Source organism: Thermobia domestica, chromosome 2 (assembly GCF_964235325.1).
Source record: "Thermobia domestica chromosome 2, izTheDome1.hap1.1, whole genome shotgun sequence".
In the NCBI taxonomy this organism is placed as follows: domain Eukaryota; kingdom Metazoa; phylum Arthropoda; class Insecta; order Zygentoma; family Lepismatidae; genus Thermobia; species Thermobia domestica.
Genome location: NC_137455.1, coordinates 104,159,806 through 104,175,403, shown reverse-complemented (window position 1 = coordinate 104,175,403; position 15,598 = coordinate 104,159,806).

Below are 15,598 nucleotides of genomic sequence, written 5' to 3'. Positions count from 1 at the left end.
TCTCATTTTATTGATAATCCCCTTTTCCTTGATGTGGATAGAAACATATTTAATTTAATTTAAGAAGAGTTTATCACCTGCCTAATTTGAATTGGTTTCTATTTACCAGTGTTAATTTTCTAGTTCAGAATATATTTATCTGTAAATGTAGGGATTTGTCTTATAAATATCAATGCATGAAAATTTCCGGTATATAAATTCGTAAATTATTATAAGTAACATATACTGTAAAAATACTATAAATCAGAAAATGATACCTAATTACTTTCATGAAGTTGAAACTGGATTTGAAATATGCCAAAAGCGATATAAGATGCCTGACTTAGGCTGAAACTTTGGGATTGAATCCATATCATTCTCAGTTGTTAGACGTTGAGTCGGCGTAGAGGCGTATATGGGGTAGGGGAAACAGATCACGTATCTTGAGAGCTACTGACGGAGAAGCACAAAATACCATAAGGTCAAGGTCACCGATCCTGGGAGGGCCGAGGGGGACCGGGCTCCCCAAAGCTCATGTGGGCCCCTTATTGTATTTGTGAATATACAATATTTGGCATAATTTGAGTGCAATTTGTCTTAAAATCTTCATATATATATACCTTCTGCATCTGAATCCCCCCCACAAATTTACAGAGAAATCGGCGCCCTTGCATAAGGTGCCCGAAAACATAGCCTTCTTAGACTTCATATTAGTAGTCTATGATATTTATATTATCTATAGCCTTCTTGTCAATGTGGTCGATATCATCAGTTGTAAAACTTGCTGGTTGTGTAGAATCCTTTCCGTCATCTCAGTCTATTGAATTTACTTCCTCTGCCAAGTTTGAATTTGACAAGTTAAAAACCTGGCAGGTTATTTTCTCATTACTTTTCTCTTCCTTTCCTTCCTATCTCTTTCTTTTTACTTAGCATATCCGATGTCTGATGCATCAATTTCACTTACGAAGGTGGATCAATTCAAATACATCACTGAACATAAAGTCAATCCAGTATGAGATATGGAAAGGAGTCTTCAGGCGAACCAGATTAAGTCATTATTTAAGTTTCTGAGTGGTGTGAGGCTCAAGACAAATCCTTCTATCAAACAATTGTAGACAAATTGCAACTCGGAATGCATAAATACATTCATATAGGAGGTGAATATCCTATGTTTCAATCCAACTGTAGAGTCCCTTCCAGGTGTGACAAAGCTCTTCACTCTTCCCTCTTGAATAGGGCTGAGAGGAGTAGAGCGAAGTATATTTTTACCTCTATATAGTGTAAAACCAACACGTATTCAGCAGAAAGGAAAAAATGTAGCATATTCGAGTTGCTATTTCTTAACTATACAAAAAAAATACACAAACATAGATCCATGAGTCTATGTGGTACTTTAGAGACATATGCTACATCATATGCAACAGTTGCAAAATGAACTCTCCTTAGGATTAACACGCACCACAACAAATAATGAAACCGTTCGTCAAGTTCAGGACATAGGTATGGACGATAAAAAAATGCATATTAATAGACAGTGCAAAGACAATACTACATGATTTTTCATTTGAGATGGTGAGTGAGGATGGCTCTTAATCTTTCAACAAATGAAAAAATGTAACTGACTTTAAAAAGAATCTTGTTTTCTTTCAATTTCTATGTTGTAATACTCAATGAGTAAGATTTACTTTTAATAAAAATTTATCTTTTCTATTTCAGATCGAGAAGCTGTAGGAAGTATGACAGCATACAAAACAATGTTTTCTCTTCAGATATTCGTGTGTGTTTTCCTGCAGCAATCTTTCGGCAGTTTTCGCATTCTCTGTGACAATGCAGATGAAGAAGAGGAAATGTCGAAAATCATCACTTTAGTAGCAAATCCAATTTGGTCTGCCTCTTTGTCAATAACAGTTTTTGATACAACAAACCGTTCGATTAGTACTTTAGTCATTCAACATTTAGCAAATAACCTAGAACTTCCGGTAATAATTGCATCTCTTTCCAAATCCACAAATACAATGGAAACATATAAGAATGTGTACTCTCCAGCATACGATGGAATTTACATGATTTTCTCTGTAAATGATCTCACTTTCAAATCAGAATTACAAAAATATATTACTTGGCCATTATGGAATCCAAGACTTAATACAATAGTGTTCTTGCAAACATATAACTTAGAACAAGACAAACTCGAAAATGTATTACAATTTACATGGTTAAGTAAAATGTTAAATGTGCTATTGATTTCCCCTGTTCACGTATCAGAATCAATTGCCAGAATTAGTATCACGACATTTAACCCCTTTACAACAACAAATAATTACAACACATTCACGTATGAACTAAGAAAAACAAGAAATTTTAACTTAAACAATTCTTTTGAATTCATGTCAATTTTTCTCTCTGACAAATTGACCAATCTTTATGGTTATAAGTTAAGAGGTAGAGGATACAATAAATTCCCTAATGTAATATTTGATAACTCCTCTATCGTTATACAGGGTGAAAAAGAAGGCAAGCCAGTTGTTTTAGATGGAGTTGACGTCAATACTATACTCACCGTGGCTACTCACATGAACTTCACACCTGATATCCGGTACTCGAATAATCCCTGGAAAACAAAAAATATTTCATATAATACTATACTATATGAAGTTGTGACGAATGAAAGTAATTTCTTTCTTAATGCATTACCATTATACATTAACGAAACAAATGTATTGGATTATTCAATAGTGGTCAACCTATTTCCTCTCTCATTTGTTGTTCCCGCAGCAAGAATTATTCCATTTTGGACAATGATGCCCCGTGCTTTCCATAAAGATGTGTGGAGTTTAATTATAACTAGTATTGTCATATTAGCATTAACTATGAAGGTTTTCACAAAAGCTTTGAAAAACAGTAAACTAGAAAGTGATAACATTTCGTTCTTATATGTTTTATCAATTCTTCTTCAAATGTCTGTTCGTTTGCCGGTAACCGTACCAATGAGAATACTGTTCATTACGTTTACACAGTTTACCCTTATTGTGGCCACTACATATGTTGCACATTTGGCACAAATTTTAACTATTCCATTTTACTTTAAGGAAATGAACACTCTACATGATGTAGCTGCCAGTGGCTACGAAGTAAGAAGCTTTCCAGATCATGAAGAAGCTATTCAAACGTCTACAAACCCTGCAATGATGGAAATGTACAAGAGATACACTCCTGACAATGATGTTAAAGGCACACTAAAGCTAATGGCCAAAGGCAATCGTATAGCTCTCTTCGAACCAAAAACATTTCTAGAAAATCTTTTCATTGATTTAAACCTGTACAGGAATAGTCGTTCCTTATTACATATTGTTTCCCAACCAGTTCTTGTTCATTTCAATTCTTTCTTATTCGAGAAACATTCACCATTTCTTCCTAAGATAAACTTCTACATCAGGAAAATTCTAGAAACAGGTCTTCGTCACAAATGGCATGATGATTTAATTTATAAAAAGAAACTTAGTAAAGGACTGTTAAGTGATTTTGGTAGTGATACAGACAATCGGATTGTCCTCTCGCTTTTGCATTTAAGATATTATTTTTATTTCTTCTTACTAGGACTTGCAGTGAGTGCGATTACATTTATTCTGGAAAATGTCTATGCGTGGTATCTTTGTTATAAACTGAAACGACTTTGAACATTTGTTAACTACTTTCATCGTATGTTAGATATTGCTTTGAATCAGACATTGCTGTTCGCATAAATAATGCATTACATATACAGTATAATCATTTACTTGTATAAAACTGACAGTTTAAAATAAAATTGCAACTAAGTATTTCTTTTAATTTTCTGTTAACGACAAAAATTGGTATAACTTGATATATGCAAGTTCTTTTAAGGTAATACTGACTATAACGAGGTTTCACCATACTTAAAAGTTTTTTCATCAATAGTGTTTAAAAATTATGGTAATTATTCGATAGCTGTAAATTTTTGTTAAAGTTAAATCCTTCTAATCACTAAAAAAAAAGGAAAGATAAATGAACAACCTTTTTAAGAATAAAAGTTCCTGTAAAAGCTACAGAGGTGGCTAATGATGATTCTAGACACATCTTTTCATATACCGTATTCGTTTGTTTCAGAAGTTTAAAAAATTTGGATAAGTATGATCCTTGCGCTTACCCTTCAGTACTTACATAAATTGGAAGCTGTATCCACTGTTAATTAGAGCTCCTTCATGAACATATTTGATTAGTATAAAATACTTCAGAGCGGAAGACCCGGGTTCGGTTCCCGGTAAGAGCTCATGTGGTTCGCATCAAAAGTTAAAATTTGGTAATATCAGGTTAGCATTTGATATCAGATTATCTAAAAGGTATTCAGCATTTGGAGGTCAAATTTGAGAAGACATTTATTGTCTCATAAAAATAACGTTATGAGACCGTATCTCTACAGGGGATAGACAAAAAATCTAAAAACACTTCATACAGGACACGTAAGTTTGGCCCTCCACTGTACAACACGTGTTGCGGTTGCCGATAGTTTTTTGTTTTCAATGTATCAGGTGGACCTTTTTCTTACGTCAGCAGTAACCACTTCAACTGTGAGTGTCGTGGTTGAAAGTGCTGCGGTAAAATGGGCGATCTGAGAGACTTCCAAAGAGGCATGATCTTTGGTGCCCGTCTGGTTGGAGCTTCAATGGCAACAGTGGCAAACATTGTGAGGGTATCGAAAGGCACTTTGTCCAATGTCACGAGGACATACACAATTTATGAGCAAATGACGTCTGCAAAGCACAACAGTGGTCGAAAGACAATCTTGTCAGATAGGGACCGGAGGGCATTAAAACGGATTGTAGCAGCTAAAAAGAAGACCACTGCAATGAAAATTACGTCTGAACTCAATTTCGGTCTACAGAATCCGGTTTCATCGAAAACAGTGCAATGGGAACTTCATAAAATGAAAATTCATGGCAAGGCCGCTATCGCCAAGCCCCTGGTCACAGCAGTAAATGCAAAGAGGCGTATCCAGTGGTGCAAGGACCATGAGGCGTAGATTCATGAGGAGTGGAAACACGTAATGTGGTCCGATGAATCGACCTTTACCTTGTTTCCAACAATCCGTCCTGTTTACGTATGGAGAACACCGTCGCAGGCCTATGATACAGACTGTCTGCTCCCAAGTGTAAAACATGGGGGTGGTTCTGTTACAGTGTGGGCAGTGATATCGTAGTTTTCTGCAGGTCCCATCATAGCCCTCCATGAAATGATGAATGCTAAGGTGTATGAGGCCATTTTGGGGGACCAGGTTCTACCCAGGGCCCAAATATTGTTCCCTGGTAGTGATGGCATCTACCAATGTTTTTTCACCCTGTCACGCTGCAAAAACGGTGAAATCATGGTTTGAGGAGCATGACCATGAACTATCACACCTCCCCTGTGTCCCACAATCACTAGATCTGAAGATCATTGAGCCATTGTGGTCTGAGTTAGAAAGGTGTGCTCGGTCTCATTACCGTCCACCAGCATCCCTTAAGGAACTGGAGCATGTTTTGAAGGAACAATGGTACAAAAGTCCACACACCACGATTCAGAAGCTGTATACGTCCATTCCACGTCGGATCGAAGCTGTTTTGGACGCAAAAGGAGGCCCCACACCATACTAGGTATGACTTTCACACTTTTGCAAACGTTTTAGATTTTTTGTTCAACCCCTGTGTGTATATATATAGGAAACCATGTCCTATACAGACAGATAATTGACCATACACAACCCGTAATGTCACCATATCAACATGTCTTTATTTTACACAAATCAACAACAAACCTTGCAATTATCACAGACTTTAATGCAAATTCGTTAGATGTAGAATGTATGTCTATCACTTGAAATATATACAGATTCTGAAAAGGCGTTTGACAGTCAATCACAAAGTATTATTTTATAAGTTAGGTGAATATAATTTTGCTTCTCCCTTGATCAAGTTCTTCGGATCATATTTAAGCAATCGTAAGCAAACTGTTATCTACGAAGAGTATAAATCAACTGATCATATTGCATATTCTGAAATTCTACAGGGTTCTAACCTAGGTCTGTTATTTTTTTCTTTTATTCATTAACTATCTCCTTGATTATATATATATATATATATATATATATATATATATATATATATATATATATATATATATATATATATATATATATATATATTATTAACAAATTGCTTCTTACGAATGACCTCAAATATATACGGTAGGATAAAGACCATCCATGATTGTTTCAATTTACAACATGGCATGGAAAATATTCCTAACTGGTGTTGCCTTAACAAAGTTAGTAAACATAAACAAATGTAACATTTTATCGTTTACTATAAACAAAAATCAAATAGAGTTTAATTATTCAATGAATCAGATCTTACTAAATAGATTAAATTCAGTCAAGTATCTTGAAGTTACATTTGATATGAAACTGACATTTATAAATTACACAATAAACATAGTAATTGAATTTCTCAAAATGTTAGGGATCGTAATTAGAACTGGGAAGGAATTAACAATATTACCACACTAACAAAAATGTATTATTCCTATGTTCGATAAAAATTGGAATATGCTGCTGTGATATGGAACCCATCACAACAGCAATTCTGACACCAACTGAAAAAAGTCCCATCTAAATTTATCAAAAACTTGGCATACAAGAGTACTGGAATCTTTCTATCTTATGAAAATTATCTAACATTAATAGGCAACTCTGTAATCCTATACTTGAAGAAAGGCGAAACGTGATAGCTCCCTTTTTCTTCACAAAATAGTACAAAACGAGTTTAATTGTACGGATCTCATATCGACACTAAATTTTCATGTCCCGGCACTTAAAACTCGTGCTGATAACTCTGGGCTGTTCTATTGCAAAAAAGCAAGGACAAATGTATTATTGAAATCACCAATCTGGAGAATATGCTTTTCTTATAACAAAATATTTATCGAACAGAAAGAAATTGACGAACTATATGGTTAATAAAATTATTGTAAATTTATTTTGTAATACACCAACACTATAATTGGGCTTATACCAATGTGTTGATGACAAATAAATAAATTATATATATTGTTTTTATTAAATTTATTTCAAACTATGTTAACATCATTCAGAGAATTCTGCAAAGACCGAAATAAATTATAGCCTGATGGTGCCAGGCCTGTAGTATACGGTGGGTGCATTAAACCCTCCCAGCAACGCTCTCACAACTTCTTACCGGTCGTTAAAAATGTACACAACATCCTTTCTCATGACCAGTTCCGGCCATTTGTTTTGAATTTCTAGTTGTTGACAGCACAGGTCCGAGTCTATTGTTCTTCCGACCTTCAACAGCGGATGCACGATGACTTTCCACCCATCAAATGCACAGCATTATGATCATTTATGTCAATATGGCATTGTCATAGACTGTAGAGTTTCTCCTCACTTTGTCCACTATCTTCATCGCACATTGTTGTAAGTTATCCATTTTTCATCACTCATGAACAACCGCTTGAGAATGGTTTAAGTTTGCTACGTTTCAGTAGATATTTGTAGATAGAAATTTGATTTGGTAAACGTTTACGAGTCAAATCATTTGGTGCTCAAACATTGAAATTCTTGCTGTAGCAAGCTTTCTGAAAATGATCTGTCAGTGTTTGGTAATAGATGTTCCAATCATTGGCAATATCATGACTTCCTATATACCAGTTTTGATTGACTTTTGTCAGAATATCATCCACTTTTTCTGTTATTTTCACCTACAACGAGTAGTAAATTACGTAGGCATCGAAATTACCAGAACGAAAGCTACTGAACTATATTTTAACTGCTGCTTTTCGATAATGTATCTTTCCCAGAAACAGCACAAATTTCTTCATGTAGCTGCACAGCATTTGCGTCTTTATCGGAATGGAATTGTAAAAGTTGCGAAGTTTTAAGAAAAGTTCACGCATCCTCATGGTGCATTAAAAGTGCACTGGTCATAAGAATTCCAACATATTTTGTATATCTACTGGCTTCAACTGTCACCTGTTAAATAGCATTAGGCTTGGTCAGTGACGACGCCATCTTTAATTTCTTAGGAGGGCAAAAGAGGGGCAACGACATTTTTTGGAGAGGCAGCTATTTTTAATATCAAAATGATAGTTTTATTATGTTTGACTTCCATTAGAGTTCAACGTGTATTTCGTTGTTGATTTCATATTATGTAATTATAAATTAAACTTATTTCAAGTAAAATTTGCAACTAACAAATAAGATAACGTCTGCAACATAATACAACTTTTGATAGCCTAAATATAAATTGAACGGCTTTTGCGTACGATACATATATATATATATATATATATATATATATATATATATATATATATACTTATTACGAGGGTCTGCTAAAAAACTGCGAGTGCAAATGATGAAATTTTGGAAAACATATCTCTGTATGTGCAATTAAAAATTTTCATGTTAATAATGAAATTCTATTTCTGTTTTTCAGGCCTCTGAAGTGAGTATGCGTGTCCAACCAACGAATTTCACGAAGATCGAGATCACAGCTATTATAAAATTTTTGTTCCACCAAGGAAGTCACCGAAGTAAATTCATGAGGGAATCAGCGAAATACTACGGGAATCTACTCCGTTATATATGATGGTGAAGTGAGTGATACAGTTTAAACGTGGTGATTTCGCAACAGATGATGCTTTACATCCAGGATAACCGAAAGCAGTGACTGCCCACTAAATAGGGAATGCAATTCGTTGAGTAGATTTTCAGTTTAACGTCCCTTTCAGCAGCGAGGCTATATAAGACGGGACCTACTGATTAACGTGGAATCTGAACGACATCAACTCCAGCCGGGAATCAAATCCGGGTCTCCCACGCCAAAGGCGCGTACGCTTATCGCTTAGCCACGAAGGAGCTCTGGATGCAATTCGTGACATTATTCTTGAAAATTGCAGAATTTCAGCAAACCATGTGGCAGAGATTGTGGATATTTCTCTGTAACGCGTCGGTATCATAATCCATAATGACTCTCAGCATAATGGTGTCTAAAAAATCTGTCAGGAGATCGAAAAAGTGAAAGGGTGACGGCATCAAGGGAAGTCTCATCCCATTTTAACCGCAATGTCGATAATTTCTGTCACGAATAGTAAAAATGGATGAAATATGGTTGTACCACTGCGTTCCTAAAACGAAAAAACAGTCAATGGAATGGTAGGACTCATTTACCCTTGCCCCAAGAAGTTCAAGAGATAGAAGTAGGTTGCGAAAGTGTTTGCAACATTCTTCTGAGACAAGGATAGAATCATATCCATAGACTGCCTGCCCAAGGGTCAAACATTTAATGCAGAATCTCTGCATTACTCACAAAACTGAAAGAAAAATTGAAAGTGCAACGCCGCGGAAAACGACAAGAAAGGAATTTTGTTCCTTCAGGAGAATGCATCTGTGTATCAAGCAGTATAAACACAACTGACATTGCATGATCTAGGGTTTCAATGTCTAAATCATCCTCTGGATTACCCAGATTTAGCTCCATCTGACAATTACTTATTTCCAACTCCAATAACACTTGAAAGAACGCCATTTTAGACCTGATAAGGGTAGTGCTACGAACAGTGGTGCGAGGAAGTCTCCAGATTTTTTAAGTGATCTGCAAAAACTGGAGCACCGTATAAGTGTATTGAACCTCGGGGAGAGTATGTCGAAAAACTACAATTTCAATGTTCGACGTGCAAGTTTGTGTGGGTTACGAATTTTTCTGCAGCTTCTCGGACATTTCTATTCAATATCGTAGGCATTACGTCAGTGCTACCAGTGAAGCAAAATAACTAAGGCAGCAGAATGAAATTAAATCTTTAAGTTTTACGTCCCGTGGTATGTAAAGGAGACGGTAATGATGAGAAATGAAGGAAATGGTGGAGCGAAGAAAGTGGGAGGAAACGGGAGAACCCCGAGAAAACCCACGAACACGGTTTTTGTCTACCACAAAGCCCACTTGGCACGAGCTGGGATCGAAGCAGAAACCCTACGCACCAGATGTGAACGCTCTACAACTGAGCCACCGTGCTCCCCCCCTAATTACTAACTAAAGATCAGCACTCTGACAATATATTTTATTGGGAGCTAATCAATTTAATTGCATACATTTATTATTATTATTATTATTAATATTATTATTATTATTATTATTATTATTATTATTATTATTATTATTATTATTATTATTATTATTATTATTATTATTATTATTATTATTATTATTATTATTTGCAGTAAAGGAAAGCACACTTCATCTACTCCAAAAATTAAGCTCTGGTACTAGCAAATTAAGATGTTATAAGCCCATCCTATGAATATTGAATGCCGAGAATAATGTTTCAGACAAAAGTATAGAACCTTTAAATAAAACAAAATGTTTGTTTCTAATCGAAGTTGATCCGAAGACCAACTCGATTAGGGTCTATTGTTGTTTGCTAAGTATAGTGAAAGTTCTGTTTCAAGTTGAATCGTATATTCGATGTTACCAATTCTCCGAAAAAACAATGTTGCCTATTCTCACTGTTGGAAATTAAAAATCATAAGCAAGAACCATAACTATAATTTACTGGAAAAAGCGCTAAATTAAAAAACAGAAATATGTCATACTCAGACACTCAAAGAAAAAAGCTTGAGCATTAATCCGATACATAGTAAGTTCGTGGATAGTACAATTTGACAATGAGATTGGTTCTGATACTGACGTATAAAATATCATATGTTAAAAGCTTGTAGGAGTCTAGGGGTGGTCAGGGGGCAAGAGTAGCAATCAGGGGGCGCTCGCTCCCCTTGCCCACCTCTGGCATCGTAAATGGGCTTGATCCACTGTGATTTATACCCTGAGCTTCCATTCACTAACGTCACCTCGTGCCAAAATATTCAATACTTTTAGACTACCTGATGTTTTTACTACTCAATGTTGTAGACACGAGTTCGAAATTAAAACCTCACAAATGGACAAACCTATTCCTATGGCACTTGCAGCTGGCTGAGCTTCACAGCCGCATGGGAACGAAGATGCCAGAATTCGAACCCAAATCGCCCAGTTGTAGGCAGACGTCTTACTGACTACGCTATTGCACATCTTTTCACAGAGTAAGCACCTCTGCGTTTTCTCGAAGTTACGAAATAACTACTTTTTGTTGGAATAGCAACTGATGAACTGTAAGGCGATGTAAACATCAAATTATAGTAAAATGTTAGTTTAATAAACGGTTAATAAGATCAGATTATTGAAGTGGAGATTAATTCTCAATTCCCATCCCAGATCTCAACCATCGTAAAGCTATCTTCATTCTACGAAACGAAATCTTTCAATCCATACAAAATAGCATTGGCCATTGATGAGCAATCCATGAGTACATTACATTATCAAACGTGTCACATTTAAGAAGAAAATTAAATAACATTACCTTCCGAATTGCATTGTTATTGAGTTCTTATAAGTTTTAAAGTGTTACAATTAATCTTATATTTTATTTTAAAAAGTAAAAAAAGATAAGAATTGAAAAGAGGTAAGAAACTAATTCGAAATTTGGCTGGTAATACTATCGCTTACACCACATTAGTTCCGCTGAATTACCCTCTTACTTTTACCTTATATTCATATTTTCGAGCACTTCTCCGAGCCTTAAGAGAAGAGTTTCTTCTGTGTATTTCAATATTTTTACACGAAATCTTAAATGACAAAAGCCGATATATGCTTGACAATATAGATGCTAGATTTAAACCAAGAAATATCAAAACAGTTCACAAGGTATTAAGCAATTAGGAAGAATACAGTAACTTTTCTCAGGTGTTAGTATGAAACAGTTTTTCCAACGTCAAATAAATTGTACACACACAGACACACACACGCGTTCATATCTATATCTATCATATATTTCTATCTATCTATCTATATGTATATATATATAAATACGGATTGTGCCACTTTGTCTGGAAAAGTTTTTTATTCCTTGAGATAGTTATAGAGCTAAATAGGGAATTACGATACTTTTTTTTGTTGTTGTTGTTTGTTGTTCTTAGAGTGACCTTTCTACTACTTTCTGGACCGATAGTGACCTGATTCACCCAGGCTCGTATTTATACATTGTGCGCCCCTGTGCTCTAAATAATTTGCCGCCCTCGCACAAAATTTTCCGACCCCTTTCCCCAAAATGAACAATATTAGGGTTAAATTCGTAACTTTTGGTGTCGCTGAGGTGAATAATGACAGTTTTAATCCAATTCAACTTCAAAGTCGTACTCTACTTCCCAGGGAGGAGCGAGATTTTAAAAATAATCGAAAACGACAGATATTAGTTTGAATTCATAGTTTTCGAGGTCGCTCAGTTTAACGGTATCAGTTTTCATGATGTTTCCCTCCCTTGAGGTGGGAGAGGATGACTTTTAAAAATAATCATATAAGCTAGCTAATTAGTACCTACTGTAATTAGAGCGAATTAAACACAATATTATTTTCTCGCGCTTTCTCGGGACTCTGCGGGTTACTAGTTTTAAATATTACTTTATTATGAGTCTTTTAAAAAAATCCAAAATGTTCCCGCTCCCTAAATTCTGCCGCCCTGTGCTCAAGCACAGAATAGCACTTACCTAAATACGGGCCTGGATTTATCCATAATCCGCCTGGATTTTCATTAAAAAGCAAGATTCATTTTTATTATCTCTTGGAAGCGTGGATTTGTTTTTTTATTTCCTCTCAGAAAGCCTGTTCATTTTTTTAGCAGTCCCTATTATTTTTATCAGCCTTTAGAAACAAAAGCTTGTTTTTTTATTTCCCTCAGAAAGACCTGTTCATTTTTATTAGGCATTAGAAAGTCCTTTTTTATTTTTTATTAGCCATTAGGAAGCACTGTTTGTTTTTATCAGCTGAGATTTTCTTTATTTATCTTATGACATGTGTAAGACCTTCCCGCTGGCGCCATTATTGTTTTGCCCCGTCGCGGCTTTCCTTTATAAACATGTCTCGCTTTGGATGATGTTAATGACCGTGTGATTTTGGCCCACCCCGTCCGCTGCGGCTACCTTTTATAGATCCGAGCTTGCTTCGCGAGGCACTATATGTATATCGAAAATAGGGGAACCAAATCCTAATAGCACACGAAAGTTACAATTTGATTACGTAAGAAATTAGCAAAATTTGAACAAAATTTTTACCGCCACGAGGAGGCCAAAGTTTGGGGAAAACTTAAAGAAATAGGCCTAATGTAATAATGTTTAAAATATATTGAAAATGACAAGGAGTATTCCTCAATAAAATGCAAAATAATCTTTATCTTGCACAAATTACATATAAAAAATATCACTTGAGTTGATAAATTACTACCATAATAATTCAAAAATATATCAATAATCGTATTTTGCACTTGAGGGATTAAGCTCTCTAGTTTAATAGCTTCAATGGAATGATTAGGGAAAAGCGATGACAAACTTGGTTCTAGGACTTACAAATAAACTGGGATCTAACTGACTAGATTGTGTGATGAAAAATCCTTAAAATATAGGAAACGGGAGACAGATATGGAAGGTAAAAGACGGAAATCAAGAGGAAATAGCTTTACGGCAGTATTTCAAGTACAATCCCTTTCTATATGAGTTGGCTACTTGCAACACTTTTGAGTTCTTGGTCCTAGTCATGAATGTGTAGATATGAGTGGCTCTGGCTCGGTAGACGGCTCGTACAGTTAGTAGAAATTTAAACTTGAATTGAGTTCGTAGGTCTGGCCCAACACGGAATTCTCTCTCGTTTGGAGCTACGGTCAGGACAGCGCGCTGATGTGTTCAGTCAACTCTTGATTCAGCAGGTTTTTCAATTTCATATTTATGAATATACTTCTGTCATGATATAAACGATGGAAACTCTTCTTGGCATCGCTATCGAACTTTGGTTTCTTGATCTAGCTTCCCAAAATCTCTTGATCTCTCTGACTCCCAACCAACGTTAGAGACAGTTATCTATTAATTCAGAAACCTACGAAATGTTGAGTATCGCAGCAGTCGTTATGTAAGAAGGCCAGACGTGTGCTGGCACTTATAGAATTGGGTGAAAAAGAATTAGTCTATAGTTTGCTGGCCGCAAGGTAAAAGCTGATATGTCACATTTAGCATAAAATCATTTGTATATCAATTGGTTCCGAATGTTGATCCCCAACTTTACCCAAAATATATCAAAGGCAATTTTCTCTTAAAGTAAATGATAAAATTTATTGATACTTTTAAGACTATTTGACCATATTTTGCTTCCAGATGTGAAATCAAATCATACATAAATATTTCTTGCATCGGTTTCGAATCTTGTAATGGCTGCTGCTTTTGCTCCTGCTAAAGAACCAACAAATCTTAACACTGCGAATAGCAGGTAACGTAAAAATAGAACCACCAATATGTTCTTTCGTTAAAGCTCTGATCTTTTTCATTTGTGTTGTATTTAGAGTAAAATTCGTTCCTTTACCTTCTTTGATTTTCTTGGTTTTACCGTTAAGTTCTTTGATCGTAAGTATATGATCTATTTTTAAAGTAATTAACTCGTTGTGAGAAATGGAAAAGATAGCTTCTTTTATTGAATACATTTTCTTTGTTATAGAGAAAATCTTTATGAAAATACCCATAAGAATTAAAAACAAAATAATAAAACATAAACATACAAATCCTACTCTGATTTAATTCTAATCCTACACACACTTTGGCTTCATTGCAAAAGTACTTCCTAAAACAGACAAATTTTCAGTAATTATTGACAAGTCTTTACCAAATATTCTTCCCCGTACTTTATTTACTTTATTTTCTTTGTTGCCAATATGCCTTGATCTCGTATTTTTATTATCTCTGTAATATATATCGAGTTCTTGACAAGCTTCGTCTAATTATTTAATACTTCCATCTCCTCTTTGTAATCATTGTTGAAGTTTGTAATCGTTGTATATAATGTTTGTGATTAATATTAGTTTCGTATGGTTTTGTTCTGTGAAAATTTCAAACTTTTCTTACTTTCATTTTAGTTATTAATAACAACATTAAGTAGTCCGTTACTGTAAACGTTTCATCAACAAAAATATATTATTACATTTTATTCATACTTCTTCATTTCCAATTCCCTAATAACGAATTTTTCGTTGAATCTTTTGTAAACCAAATGTATAATTACGTTTCTGTTTTGGTTTATGTAAATACTCAGCTATTTTTCTTTCAAACTGTAAGCGGTGATTTTCAGTTCGGTATTTCTTGAGAGATTGGAGATACACCCCCTATTTGAAGAAACATTATTTTCTTTTGAGGTGGTGTTTTTCTTCTTTAAATAATTCATGGCCAAATGTTGTTTCTGATGGTGTTTTAAGGTAATATAATTTTTCTTTTACAACATAAACAAATTTCTGTTATTAGATCTTGGTTTTGTTCTGTTACTTCTTCAATCTCATTTCCTATATCGTAAATAGCATCACTTACGAGCTGTTCTTACTTTTTGTATTTACGTAGATTCCTTGTTTTTCTGCCAATTTTCAAAACCTTTAATGACGAACACTTTCAACTTAATTTCAATTTATCTCAATTTCTTTCTTATCCGTTTAT